The following is a 15,386-nucleotide window of genomic DNA, read 5'->3' on the forward strand; positions in this document are numbered from 1 at the left end:
CTCCTAATATGTATAAAACAACAGTGTTGGGCATTACAATGCACCTCCTATAGCTCAATGTGATTTGTGATAAATAATCTCACGCCATAAAACATGGGGGGAGGGAGTCTGCTCCACGCCAACAGTCCAGCCTGTAACTCCTGCCCCAATTTTCAGAGAACCACTGCCGCTCTGCAGAGACTATGTCCTAGCATCCTAAATAAATAACAACTTTGAACGCTTTGAAAGCAAAACAAAATATGATCGGAGTGGGACTTCGAGAATTTTTAAGCAAATTCTATATGATGATTGTTTCTTTTGGGAGTATTATGTTAAACAACACATTGCCATAATCTCTGTTTTCATCAGGTCTTCGTCCTACATGTGCAAAACCAAGTTAATAAAAAAAAAAAAAAACTACATAAAACAGTCTGGCACAATTTTTAAAAGTTCCACTATATGGATTCTTTGCAGCCAAGTGAGATGCTGCATCCAACTTTTTCTTACTTCATCTCAAGTTCTTGTCAAATATTCTTTACTTGTCTATTCAGTGCCAGCATTTTCAAACCAGCCAGTTTATCACTTCAGGAGAGTCGAGTATAAAAGAGAAAGGATGTCGGCTGCTGAAGTGAATCATGTTACAAAAAAATTGGCACTGATGAGGTTTAGTCCATTCAAAATAGATCTGTAATCAGAGAAAAATGCACTGAAAACTGTTACTTCTACAGCAAAGAAACCATGCCAACAAAAATGTGTTCTGTAACCTGCTGGAATAAACATCAATGATCCAAATGAAACCATTTATCACTTCAAAAATACACAACAAGAACTGTACGGCATGTGATTCCAATTAATAACTTGGCTCACTTTGCCCTTCATCTGAACCTGATATGACAAAAAGGCAACAACATATCTTTAATATCTTATCTTTACTGAAACTGCACATAATCGATAAAACATCAGACGACCAACTTTTCACCAATAAGTGTAGCAGCAAGTAATCAAAGGGGCCTCTCAGAGAGCCGACCAACTAACTGACTATTTATTGCAGCAGTTAGTCTTTGTAATATTTGCCAGGGCAGTTCCCATTCCAGGTCATGGCAGCGACAGAGCGGGATGGAGTGTCCATAATGTGAGTGTGTGTGAGTGAATGAGAGCCCGCAGACATGCGTGTTTATCTTCTGTTTCCAGTCTGGAACAAAGCCCCCATCCTCATCCAAATTCCCTACAGGCAATCACAAAGGCAGCTGAGAGAATGCTTGTAATCTGTCCTTGAGGGCTTCAAATGGGAACACGGCATACACACACCTTACATAAGCATTATCTCTAATCACAGGCTTGCAACTTGTGTCAAATCATCTTTCCACCATTGCATTAGCATCATCACGCTTTCATAGTGGCTATTTATGCGCTTTTTCATGCAACACATCAGTCTGGACCAAAGTGTTTCCACTGGTGGGAGTCACTAATACTAAGTTAAAAGTGGAACAATTTAATTATAATCATTTTCCGAAAGGTCGGTCTGTTGACTGGATCATGGAAGCAAAGTTAATGCGTTCAAATCCAACCTCAAATGTTAGGGGTTATCCCATTACCCTGGAGATTTTGCCACATAGCTGTGTCCTGCAGTAACAGATGGGAAGCAGATTTCCCCTTTTGGCTGCAGAGATGCTCGTGGCCACCAGGCCGGGGCTAACACAGCAGCTGAGGAGCAGTTAAGGTAGAGCTGCTGCAGATGGTACCTTCCAGCTGGTAGAAGGGTTAGGTTATGCTTTACCTTGGTTACTAAAAGGCATGTGCATTAATAATAATCGGCTGTTTTAAATGATATATTCTCAAAGCCCATTAAATATTTTTTCAAATCAATTTAAGTGCAAATTTTTAAAAAGAATCCACTTTACACAGAAATATGAAACAGCATAATTTCCATGTGACAAGGGTTTAGTTTTTTTTGTTTTTTACGTCAATCAAAATCCATTTTCACCCATTTGAGGTGCCTTCGTGTTGCAATATTTTTAAAATGTAAAGATTCATTGCAATAATGATGGGGTTCAGAGAAGCGGGGTTCCAAAGACGAGCATCTAAGTGTTAAAAAGGCCAAATAATTTGCCAAGTTAAATGCTAGATTTATTAGCAGATGATGATTTAAATTGATATAAAATGTGGCGCTCTGTTCTGCACTTTGTTTGAGAGAGCAGCCAAGGAATAAGCAGAAAAAAATGTGGTATTTCTAGAAGAAAATAGGATAAAAGTTCACTTTTAAAGTTTTGAAATGATTTTAAGTTCTTTCAACTCATTGACAATAAAATATCGTAAATATACCTGAATCTTCAGTAGCTTTACTTTATGCCAAACAATAAATAGAAAAAAAAAGCATTTTTTTCATTAAAGTTTCATACCTGGAGCAATAACGTCAGAAGAATGCCTTCAGAAGCTCTTTGCACAGATCCCACCCAAAGATTAAGAGTTACTGTAAACCCCAAAGATGACTGCCATGCAGGGAAACACGCATTCACTCCCATTTATTTCATTAAACCAGCATATCCAGACAGCACATCAGCAGACACACACAAATAATGGTCTGGATTTATCATCCAGATCTGCACTCTGAACTCTCACTCACCCGAGAACACTCAGAAAATGCACACATACGGTCTTCCTGCATGACAAACATGCAGGCATACGACGCCCCGTCTGGTTGCTATGGAAACACTTTGTTTGAGTAACCAACAGTGGTAAGGAAGATTGTTTCCAGAGCTGTGATGTGTGTTTAGGGGACAGATGCTGCGCAAACTCAGTCCCATTTGTATCCATCAATGTGTGGGTGTAATAAAGTGCGTGAGAAATTGATATTGCTCTGTAATATTAGAGGGAGGTGGTTTCTTTTACTGCATCTGCGCTTCATCAACTATATTTAGATTTAATCAAGTTACAATAAGAAAAAGAATGCATGAAGCTGTATTTCTGCCTATTTTAAAGCAGTTGCTTCATTAAAAAAGTGTAAAAATCTTGACGTACCGCTTTCTTTAGACCTTTACCTTAATCACCAGCGAGCTTCACTCGCACCTTTTCCTTCCTTGTGAAGACAAGCGTGACTTCGAAGCCAAGCAGCAGGCTCTCAAACAGAGGTGGTATCACACTTGCATGGCAAGCATTCACAGATTTTTCACACTGAAGTGCTTTTCCGCCCACAGATGAGCACAAATGCATTTTGGCAAGATCAATCCAAAAAGGCTTACACACACACACACACACACACACACACACATTTTACTTTAGAAACCACAGTTCTGTCCTTACACAGAGATGCCCTCCATCTGACTTTGCTTCAAAGCATAAAAAAACAAGCAAGTGTCTGAGCAGCTGTGACAAATTTCCTACTTTGGAGAATCTTCATCACATGCATCGCATTTGTTCTCTCCATTCATCAGAGGTTTGTCTCACTCTTCTTTTAATGTGAAAGGCCTTAGTCAAGATTTGGAAAATGTTTTACTGGAACTGCCTGAGGAAACTCCTCAGACTAATAAGAAATGGAAAAAAATGACACAATTTTCACATTTTCTCTTGGTTGGTTACATTTAGTTCAAAAGGCAAACAGTTTTCGTGGGTTCTTGCTCATCCTGTGATTTGGATGACAAATATGTGGTTTCATGCAAGATCAGATGTTTATTAACTGTTCAGATTTGTGTGCTAACTGAAAGTGATGACAATTGTGTTGTTAACATGCTCTTGTGGCTTTTTTGTCATAATGGAGTACATAATAAGGATATAATCTTAAAATTGCATTTTTGAGTATTTCTTTATTCAAATCGTGTGAATTTGTTTTCCTCATCCGAGTTGGCATCTGGCTTAAAACTGTACAGCCGAAGGACTCCAAAATTGCCCGCCGTTTTTGTTGCATCACTAATGCTAGGTTGGGTTTTTGAGGTGCTGTAAGCTAGTGGACGAACACGGAAACAAATGGATGACAAGAAGGTGGGAAGGCTTATTCTGCACCAAAGATCCCGCCCACAACTTAGAGGGAAATTTCTAATGAACTACTGCAACTCTGCAAACTATGTCCTAGAAAATGAAAAATGAAAGGTTTTTTATTTTTGGCTTAAAAAACCCAATCAAAATTAAAAGATTACTTTTACACTATATCAATAGATTATTAGAGAGGGACTTTAAATACACAAAAAAACCAAAGACAAAAATCACTTAATTCTAACTGATTTCGATAGAAATCTGATTGCAGCTTTGGTTATCTGCATTTGTATTTTAAAACCCATTAAAAATACAATAAATCGATTATGCAAATACTAATTTCCTTTTAATGTTTACATACTTTGAACAACTTTTTTACATCTCTTTCAAAAGAAAATTCGAATAACTAAAATATACATGTCTATAATATATGTACTTTTTTTTTAATAACTAATGCATTATTAATTACTTGACGGGCGCTGTTAATGACTTAACATATATTGTGGAACTTCAAAGTAAAAGTTTTCCCAATTGCTGATTTTGACTTTACGGTGAGTGAAAACCTAAATGAAACAGCCACTTTGGGTTTTCCACAGAGCGTGTTCCATGGCATCAGCTCTTTCCCTTACTTGAAACACGGAACAAGCTCACACAGGAAGTTGCAGAGCAGTCACTCCCTCTCTCCTCAGCAACCTGCCTTCCTGCCACAGCTGCGTATTTGGATCGGAAAGTTTGAGTTTGGAATCACCCCTTTCTTGTGAAAAAGGAAAATGCAGCTTCTGTGTGTGTGTGTGTGTGTGCGTGCGTGGGGGTGTGCGTGTGTGTGTGTGTGTGTGTCTGTGGGAGGAATAAAAGCAGTGGACATCACTATAATGGAACAAACCTTCATGTTTGTCGTTTTTTATGGCTGTTGCTGTGATACAAACCCAACGTAACATTAGAAAATCCTCTTAAAATGACATTTACATGCCCAATGTCAAAATACGAGTGGATTTTTTTTTCTGCTTCTGCGCGTGTTTGTATGCCCTAATTCAACCCGATTGGTAAAGTGGGAGTTGTTTGTGTGCGTTTGTGTAAAGTTCTGCCCTCTCAGTCTGTGAACTGCTTTATTTGTGTGAAACAGATTGCTGGTGGGTGGATTTTTGGTCACAGACTACAAAAGAAATGTGTGTGTAGAAAAACTCAACAGTGAATAGTCCAGTCATCAGGGATTGCTTGTTTGTAAGTTTATCAATTTACATTTAAATGAAAAGTCTCTAAAAAAGCAGGCAGAGAGTTGAGTGTACTGTTACACAGATTTCTATGAGGGAGCTGCGAGGTTTTTAAGTGAACCACTATGCTGTTTCATATGGCAAAGCTGATAATAAGGCAGGGCAAGTTGGAAACCGCAACAACAGGCCTCCACTAACAAGAACAAGTCGACTCACTATTGCACACCACATTGACTTCACAGCAGACACACACACCTGGAGTACAGCTGCTGTCACTCACATAGATCAGTCTATTTCAAATAGACCCTTTGTGTATCAAATCCACCTATCATACTTTTTTTGTGGACTTGTTTTCTTTTCTTTTTATTACAATCTATTTTTTATTGTTTCATTCATATTCAGTTTAAATTTTAAATTTAGATAAACCGGATGATGTAAAACATAAAATTAGATGGTCTTGAGTTGGATTTGTAATCTAGACAGAAACATTCTTGAAAAAAAGAGGATTGCAGATTAGATTACAATTGACCAATTTAGAGGATTTAAATGACACTTTTTGTCTTTAATTGTTAAATATTTTTATTGCTCAACAATATGAAGTTTGGTTGATAAAACATTAAAACAAACGTGTTAAGTTTTAGAAATGCATCTAAAAATATAGGAAAGACCGTCTAATGTTTGGGGTCTAGATGTTACATGTCACTACCACTGCAACCACAGGGGGCGCCACATGAGTGTTGAATGGTGGAACTGTATCAGTTCCAACAAAAAGTGTGGGCATTTTTTTTTACCCATAATTCAAAGTAATATGCAATTCTCAATCAACAATTTAATATGCAATTCAGGCTTGCAATCTAAAAAAAAACATTTTAGAATTAGAATTCAATCTGAAAACTTACCTCAGTTTGACAATTTTAAAAATAAAACCAGTTGAATTTTAAATTGTCATGAATTATGGGTCTACAACAGTGGATGTGTTGTTCACACGTCAAGGCAAGGCTGCTGTATTTCTACTCCCACAATGCATCTGCTTTTAAACAAAATTAAGTAGTGAAATACATAAAACAGCAAACAATGACTGGGGAAACTCAGGTCCTTTATTGTTTGCAAAAAATAGAAAATAAAGGTGTGATTCATATTAGTATATCTACAGGTTATTTTCTTCTTTTAAATTTAGTGGGGGAAAAAAGAAAACTAAACTTTTCTATTTCACACATTCAACACTTTGTTTTTGGGACCAATATAAGGTGCTTTCTAATAGCCGGCTGTCATCCATATTGGCAAAAATTTATAACATAAAAACATTATTCAAATCTTTTTTTAAACCGTTTTTTTGTTTTGTTTTTTTGCTATTTAAATTTCCTGAAAACATAAGCAAAGTGAAAGACTGTGGTGAATCAGGAAATGTATCTCTGCTCCTTTAAGCTTGTGCAAGTTAGGTTTCCATTCGACAATAGCATGACATCAGAGCTGGCAGGGGAGATGGGAAAATCAATTTTAAACCTTTAAAAATAAGCCAAGTAAGTGTCCAAGGATGGTTCCTTAAAATGTGCACAGAACAAGTGCCCTAATCAGCTTCTGTTTACTTTGAGAAACACTTACAGCTCTCCAGAAGTTTGGCCAGGAACCACAGTGACTGTTTTAATCTGCTCATACATACAGATAGTACTGAACGGAGCTGTAAAAATCCTGTTTATAATGACGGTCCTTACTGAACAGTACAAAACAGAGCGGCTGAAAAAGTAACTCTCCATTTTTGTCAAACCAGTGAAAGTGTGTGCGTGTGTCAAGTCTTGCATCATGTCCTTTCCTGTCTTATTTAAACAATTTTCTATCAAAGGGAGTTTCCCTATCATCTATTTGACTCCCCATATCTCGTTGAGCTGTCTTGCTCTCCCATCATTCCTCTTTGCAGTAGCTTATATCTTGTTAACCAAATAAGGAGTCTGGAAAATCCATGGGACTCCCTCACAATCGCACACAGCTTTACACAGGAAATGTCTCTCAGGAGCTTGTAAACTTTATCGAAAAAACACAAATGAGCATATGCCCGTGTATGGACTCGTGCTGTCAGGAACCTAAATCTGTCCGACCAGTCAGTTGCCTCACTTCTGCAAATTAAAAGCAGGAGCATCAATTATTGAAGTCACCGGTAAAAGGCCCACTGTCATGGTGGGAGAGACATTGTAAGTATTTCTAGTTCAGGCAAAGTCCTTTAAGAAAACCTGTTGATTTTACTCCCTTCAAACCATTTCCTCACTTTCAAAACACTTTTGTTTGGTTATTTCAGTCTGGATAAAGTGAGAGGGTGCAAAGCTCAGCATCTTTATAGTATAAGACAAAGTCACACTCAATCTGCAGCCTCCAGACAAACTCAATGGAGCTTATTGACAAAGACGAAGAGGAGTGACAGATGGCGAAGCCACAAAAAAAAAGTGTATATCTTAAATATATATATATATATATTTAGCACATGTATCGTGTTCTGCATGTTCAAACCGAACTCTACATAATGAGACAGGAGTGAAAGAGTGCAGGAAAGGAGCAGCAGAGGATATGAATGCTAATAGGCTGATGCTGCCAACACCGCTGCAATGCTTCATCCTTTCCAGGATATCTATGAGATCTAAACGGCGTGATGGGAGCAGGGCGTGCGGAAAATGACGCAGGGTCAAATGGACTAAGTGGCCCCTGGAGCTGCGAGCCAAACTGCGGCACAGAGAGCTCCTACTCTCTACCGAGACTTGATGAAATTCCAGAAGACCACCAAAGAAGAAAATTAGGCTTTCAGTGCAGCAGGCACTGCAGTGTTGTTTGATATCATCATCTTTTGGGCTGTTTTATTCTTAGATTCAAGTCTTATTTTCTGGCTGTAAAAGACATAAATGCTATAAATTTGCCATAAATCTGTTTTCCTTGTTTCTTTAAATAAAGTTATTTGAACATAAAGCAGTTTAAGTAAATGTAACTTAACAATCATCTTATATAGGAAAGTTAGAGATACATCAAATTGACATCACCATTATCCTGTTTTTAACTTAGTTATTTACCTAAATAGTTTTGTACTTTTGTATTTGATTGTAGTTGTCCTCATCAATTCTATTCAGATTCTCATTAAATCTTTTTTTTATTCTGATTTAATCTGTATTGGGATTTTTCAATAATACTGTATTATTTAATTTTGTCTTTCAAAACAATTTTTTCCTTATTATAATATACAAATGAATTACATATATATTCTATTCCAAAATACAAGAGTTGTCACAAAAAGAAAGATAAATACATTGAATAACCATTTTACATGGTTAAAATCAGGTTTTCTAACTTTCTATTTTTCTAGTTCACCTTATCAGGATTGTTTTCCTAATTTGAAAAACTATAACAGAACATGTCTTTGCTTTCAATAAAGTATATACAAAAGATAAAATAAAATAAAATTACAAAAACTCTCATGAATGTGTATGTTAAAGCTTATTCTACGAAATGGACTTTTGTATTGGGATTTCTTCACTGCACAAGTGTCATTTCTGATCAGTACTGATATGTACCAAAACAGTTTCTCCTCTATTTTCCTCCCTAAATTACTTTAAATGGAAGACACAATTCAGTACGATTTGATTTTCTAATGTATTAAAAATTAAGTGTTTTGTTTTAATCACTGTGCACCAATAAGCAGGGAACACGTGCAGCAGTATTGAAAGCTTGAGTCATTTTCCTTGTAAAAGCAATTTAAGGTTTTAATATTGTCGTTCAACTGTTCCCGTTTCAGTTCATTAGTTTCTCATGAAGTCTAATTACAAATGATTCTTTGTGGCTTTATTATTTTACTGACTCTGGCTTTTTAATGAGTTTCATCGAGATCTGTGCACAAGTATTTCCCCACTTGCACCTCTTCCCCTTTTTTTAATAGCCTGTAATTTTGATTCATTCTCATACGTGAGAATGGATGAATGTGCATGAATATGCTGCTTAGTAAGGCACAGCAGGGGCCAAATACCAAACAAAGTGCAGAGGATTAGCTGTCATAAAGGAGGTTGAAACAAAATGTGGTAAAATAAAGAAGACAACATTTCCCAGATTAATATTAAGCGTTTCCTTATTTTTTGTCTTTTTTCCAATACTTGTTTTGCTTTAACAAGGTGCAATAAACTTTTTATCTGTCTCCAGACTCTATCTGTAAAAAAAAAAAAAAAGGCCACAAAAGGTAAGAAAAGTTATCTCTGTATGTCAACACCTGAATACTTTCATTGAAGACCTCTTTAAACTAACAGGACCACCCGTGCGGCCTGATTGAATATCTACCTCTTCAAACACCAGGAGAGCAGATTTAAAAAGACTACAGGCAAAAAAAAAGGCAAACTAACCTCATAGTTTATACTCACATTTTAACAGGTTTGAAGATGTCAAAAATAACACATAATGCAGACTAAAAATGAAGGTCTGCTTGTATTTCAAGATTAAATAGCATCTGGCTTAATCTCACTGAGGATGAAAAATCCTGGTTACATAAACACAGAGACAATGCATATTAGCAAATAAAGAAGCAGCGGTGGTTAAACAGGACTGTTTACTAAAATCTGCATTGGAAAGCTTAAAGCCAGAGATGTACCTCCTTATGCAGCATTTGTCTCTGATTTAAACATAGCATATTTGGTGAGAACACTGGACCAATTTCTTTTTTTTGTTTTTTTTTTTTGCGCATGTTTATAGCTGATCTCCAATTTGGAATTCACTTGTTTGCCAAAATAGATCTCCCACCAGCGACAGTTTCTTTTCAGAGCACGATTTAAACCATGGCCCTCCTACAGTACCAACCGCCTCTGTTACTGTTCTGTTTAGCATTTTACATCTTGAAGGAAAAAAACACTTCCTCAACTACGTAGCAAAAAACTTTGTTTCCAACAGCATGTTTTTATTTGCTTCTGATCCACAACAATTTGAAAAAGAAGTACTAAGAAATGCAATTTTAAGCAGAATTTTCTTCATATATGTCCTCCATCATCGGGAAAATGCCACAAAAACATGCTAAAAACACCAAAAACACAATTTTCATTGGAGTGGGTCTTTAAAACCTGCAGTCTTACAATTAACACAGAGGGGAAGGAAATTGTGTGGGGAGAACAGTCAGAAGTTCTTTTTCAAAAATTGGTTTTAGAAGAAACACTTAAGAGCGGCAGAGCAAAAAGTCCTAATCGCCAATAAAACTTTACTGGCAGCTGAATTTTTTTCAAAAGCAAACTACAGAGAACTACGGAGAAAGTAAATAACCATGTGTTGTAGTATGCAGAGAAAAAAATGATTCACTGGAAAAAGTACTTTTGCTTTTGTGTTATATCATAACATTGTGTAAGCAAATACAAGAACAGAAAAACACTTCTGTAACAAAACAACAGATAATCCCCAGTTCCTCAAATTAGCCATTTCAAATTTCCTCTGCGACATATGCTGTACAAATAAAGTTGAAAGGGCAATGGACTTGTAGACATAATTTTCAAAAAGCAAGTGTCTATTGTCTTACTTACTGTTTGAACCTCTTTTTGCCATTAAGGTTGTAAAGATAAAACCTATTTTTTTTTCCCTTAGTGCAGGCTGCATGTGGTACAACAATTATTTTGTCCTCCAGCACTCAGCTACACACTTAAACCTTGCAGTTCCTCAATTGACCACTAAAGGCTGGTTGCAAAATGGTAAAAACCTGACTTTACACCCAAACTAATATATGTATGGTATGGTTGCAACAAATAAATGTTTCTTACTTAATTTTTGGTTTATGAAACCTGAGATGAGTTTTTTTTTTAAGTAACTATGTATTTATGAAGCACGTGGGTGAAAGGATGGTTGGACTCAAAAAAGTGACTTTACTTTGTCCTGCTCAATTGGTAAATTTAGTTACATTATTGAGGTGGCATGAGGAAACTCCTGGAAACAAAATCGTCATTTTCACTATTTTGTACCCTAAGGGTTAAAGTGAGAGATTATTGGTCCAGTTTGTATATACGTCTATAGTATCCTTTCACCACCTCTCCCTTGAGGTCGTCATGATTTCCTCTATTGATCTTTGAAGCTGTAAAACACTAAGACACCATTTCACCACTCGGCCTCCATGTGATTCAACCCGTGCCTCGGAAGTGTTTGCAACATACTCCATTTAATCCCTTCTTTTCCTGTGATTAAATGCTTAAACTCAGCGAGTCAACACAATGGATGTATGAGTGTGCATGAGAGAAAGTGCAGTGTAGACCATGAAAGTGTCGGAAAATTAAAAGAAAACCACTGCTCTGATATCAATTGTAAGAAGCGAATACAAGCATCCTTTGAAATGTACTGAAAACTGAGACATTTGTATCTGGAGGTGAATTATTTTTTTTCAATTTTGGATTGTCAGAATTATATATATATTGTTGTTGTGTACCTTAACCTGATATCAGTTTTTTCAACAAATTGTTTATAAAATTCTTTATTTCCCTCCAAATTTGATGCATTTCACCACAATAAAGTGCTGTAATTTCAAAGTAAAAGTCAATTTTCTTTGAGTTTGAAGATTACTTCAAAATTTGCAGATGGAAAGTACCCCGTGGAGTTTTAAATTACCCCGCAATGTGGAAAAACAAACATTGAGAGAAGCCCAGTTGTTAACACTTTGAAAAAACAGTTTAATTAAAGACTATAAAATGTGCAGCATTGAGCTATGTAGCATTGAATCAGCAATTGAAATGTTTTACAGCTTGACCACACAAAGGCATCATGGGGAAATGTAGCAAAAGCAGGCCACTCCAGACAGCTGGAAACCATACAATAGAGCGCATGAAATCTCTATTCATCACTTCCTCTTTGCCATTTCCTATTAAAACTTTTTCAATAGTTAAAACTGTACAAAAACCTTTTGCCCTCCTTCCTCCTGATGACATTTCCTCTCAATCTACATCTTCTGACAGCTTCTGCGGTGACTCTCCCTCCTTCTCCTTATTCTCTTTTCCTTCCTGTTGTTGTCGGATTACATTTAGCAGAGGAGCATGGCTCCGGTTGGCACTGTCAGCCTCTCTTGTGTGCCACTTATGCACCAAACTCAAATCTCTTTCATTTTCTCTCCAACTTTCTAATGAGTTTAACTGGCAGGAAGCAAAAAAGCCCATTCAACTCTCCAGTCAGCTGCTCTGTGGTTCCGTTTTGTGTTCATTTCATGGCAATTTTTTGATCTATCAGTCACAATTATTGTATATGTCTCCTTTTTTATGCTTTTATGCCGTTCTTTAACAATGGAAATAGTATTTTTGTGGGTTTTTTGACATAATCTTTAGACTCATCTATAACCTATACACATTTGAAAATGTGACAAATATGCTGTTTTTTCTACTCTTTTGTGTATAACTTCAACTACCAATATTTAAATCTTTAATTCTTTTTTTTATCTACCAGTAGCACAAACAATTTGTACATAAAAGCCACTATGTGATAGAAAGGCGTCCATTCAGTTAAACACAGCAAGTTTACTGCTCTCCTTTGCATCCTGCAGTGATAGATAGTTACCATGACAACATGAAGCCAGCTCAGCATAGTTTCTGAGGTCCTGTATTAGCCATCCTTCCATTTTTTTTTTAATAGCTTAGCCTGCGGATACCCTCAGGCAGGACAGGATATTTAGAAAGGGGTTGGAAGAAGAGACGCAGAGAAAAGAAAAGATAACACCATGAAAAAAAACTGCACCAACTCTTGTTTCCATTTCCTGCTCTTGATTAGATCAAGAGTCATTTGGGCGAACTGTGGTCAGGTGTTGGTCCCGGTGGAAAAGTGATATTTAATGTTCAAGGGGGAAGCACAAACAGTTATAATTTGCTTTTTCCTTCATCCACTTTGCAAAGTGATCTTGTTAGCCAGTCTTGATCAACAGTGACAAGAGAAAGTGCCTCAGAATTAAATAATTCCTGTTTTTGTTTCTTTCTATGTCTAGATAGAGAAGCATTTTTAGAAAGATATGAAATCCTCATTTCTGCATCTTTCAGTTTGCATCTTAAATATTCACAAACATATTCCACAACAATCAACATCCAGGAAAAGACAGATATGTTATGCAGTCAATACTAAGAGAATAAGAACTGCCTTTTAGTGAAGTATATATTTTTGTGTGTCTGCCATGCTTCTAATTATCTACCACTATCTGTCTCCTTTATTCCAGTAAAAGCAGCCTAATCTTAGTCAAAGGATCAAATAGTTTCAGGAATTTGAAGGAAATAGTGTCGGCAGTTTTCGACTCATTCATGCTTAAAACAAGGAGCAACATTCTGTTTTCTGTGCAACAGAACCGTGCAGCAACTGTTGATTCAAACACACACGTTGCTATCTCTGTATTTGTTTTCCATTGACACAATTTTCCAGACCCTAAGTCTAACTAACCATGACACATAAGGGTAACCTGACACCAACCATAATTTTATTTTAACTCTAACCATGAAGCTAAACTTTGGCCATTACAGGTTATACTTTATGTCAGGGGTTGGTCCTCACAGTTATAGAAGAGCATACAAATACACACTCAGTGTAACAAAATAATACTAATAATTAGGACTCATTCGAGGTCAGTTTTTGAAGAAACACTGATGAAAATTGCGTTGTTGGTGTTTTTAACATGTTTTTTTGTGGCATTTGATTATGGACGACTTGTTTAGAGAAAATTAAGATTAAAATAGCATTTTGGGGTATTTCTTTCAATAAATTGTTGTAAATCAGGAGCAAAAGATTTTTTGATTTTGTCTAAAAAACAGCATAATGATAATTTAAAGACCATTGGGAAAGCTTTTAAATGAGATCAAAAGATGACCAGAGTGAGACTTTAAAATGTCACAAAAACAAATGTCATGCTTCTATGGAACTATTCATCTTCAAATATGTTGGTGTCCTTCACATTTGTTTTCGCTCTAATCTTAATTGAATCCATTCCTAAACCTATAGCCAGGAGCCTAGAAATAAAATTTATTTGAATCAAGACTTTCAAAATGTGTCGTTAAGGACGACTGGTCTCCTAAAGGTCAATGATTACAACATAAATAGTCCTAAAAAAGCAGTTGAAACAACACACACACAACCACCCGCACACATCTTGTACTGTAAAATATGAGAGACATCTGACACATAAGACGTGTCAGGCACTTGGCAGCAGTCCTTTCTGAATGTGAATACACACTGTCTCAATGTCAAGACTTTAGTGAGACTTTAGAAGAGAAACCAGGCTACGCACTAACACACTATTTGGAAAGTGCACATACACACACATTTATGAGTAAAACCCGCAGGAAGAATTATAAACAGTAGATGACAAAGGCTGGTATTGTAAATGCTGTGAGGGAGTGCAGCTGCTCTCAGCTACTAAAACATATAAAACACTTTGACAAGTGCAGCGGAAAAACTCCAACCTACAGAAATTCAACCGACAAAGACAACAGGACATAAATCAATTTTGCTGAGGTGAAAGAAGACTGAGAGCTTAAGTTCTTCTTTTTCCTAGGTTGAAGCTGTACCATCAGTAAATCTGATGGTATGTTCACACCACCCTTGGCAACGCGCATTCAAGTGACTACTTCCAATGAAAAGTCTATGTAAATGCATGTAAATGCGCATTCTGTGTTCATCCGTCCCGACGCAAGTTTTGAAGTCCATTTAGGTACAAAATGTGTGGCCATTGAACGCACGTTGAAAGTTAAACCAGTTAAACTTCGACCAATCAGGGACTCAGATTGTATGGATGGCATCCTCTATAATTCACAGAAAATTAACCATGGAGGAGAATTATATGACACCAAGTCTTTCATGTATTGGAATAGAGCTGTGGAAGAAAAAGCCTGGACCATGATTTGCAAGATTTGCAGTGCTACGGCATTTCGCGCCAAGCCTCTTCCAACTGTGAGTACATATCGGGTAGCGACAGTGTGAACATGGTATGCTTAAGTGCGTTCAAGAACGCAGGTTCGTTGAACACATGCATTATTACATTATTTTAGATGTAATGTTGTCACTTGTTGGGATTTGTATGGCTCAACGGATTTAAAAGAGTGTGAATAACAAAGAAAAGCTGTTGTATCTATTTCTGAGCTGGTAGTAATAAGAGGAAGATATATTAAAACAATTAACTGATATGAAGCAACTTCAGATTTTCCAGACCACCCACCCTCTTCTGTTCAAAAGCGTTCCTTATCCCAGAAATGAAAGAATAAATAGAAAAAAAAGGAATAACTACTT

General features: G+C 36.6%; 1 protein-coding gene across 2 annotated transcripts in view; it reads right to left on the reverse strand.

Annotated features, from left to right (window-relative positions):
* Window positions 1-15,386, reverse strand: part of LOC101174771 (sodium/calcium exchanger 1) — a 130,166-nt gene that overhangs the window by 42,237 nt on the left and 72,543 nt on the right. The gene's annotated exons all lie outside the window — the stretch shown is intronic.

The sequence above is a fragment of the Oryzias latipes genome, chromosome 15, assembly GCF_002234675.1.
Source record: "Oryzias latipes chromosome 15, ASM223467v1".
Taxonomy (NCBI): domain Eukaryota; kingdom Metazoa; phylum Chordata; class Actinopteri; order Beloniformes; family Adrianichthyidae; genus Oryzias; species Oryzias latipes.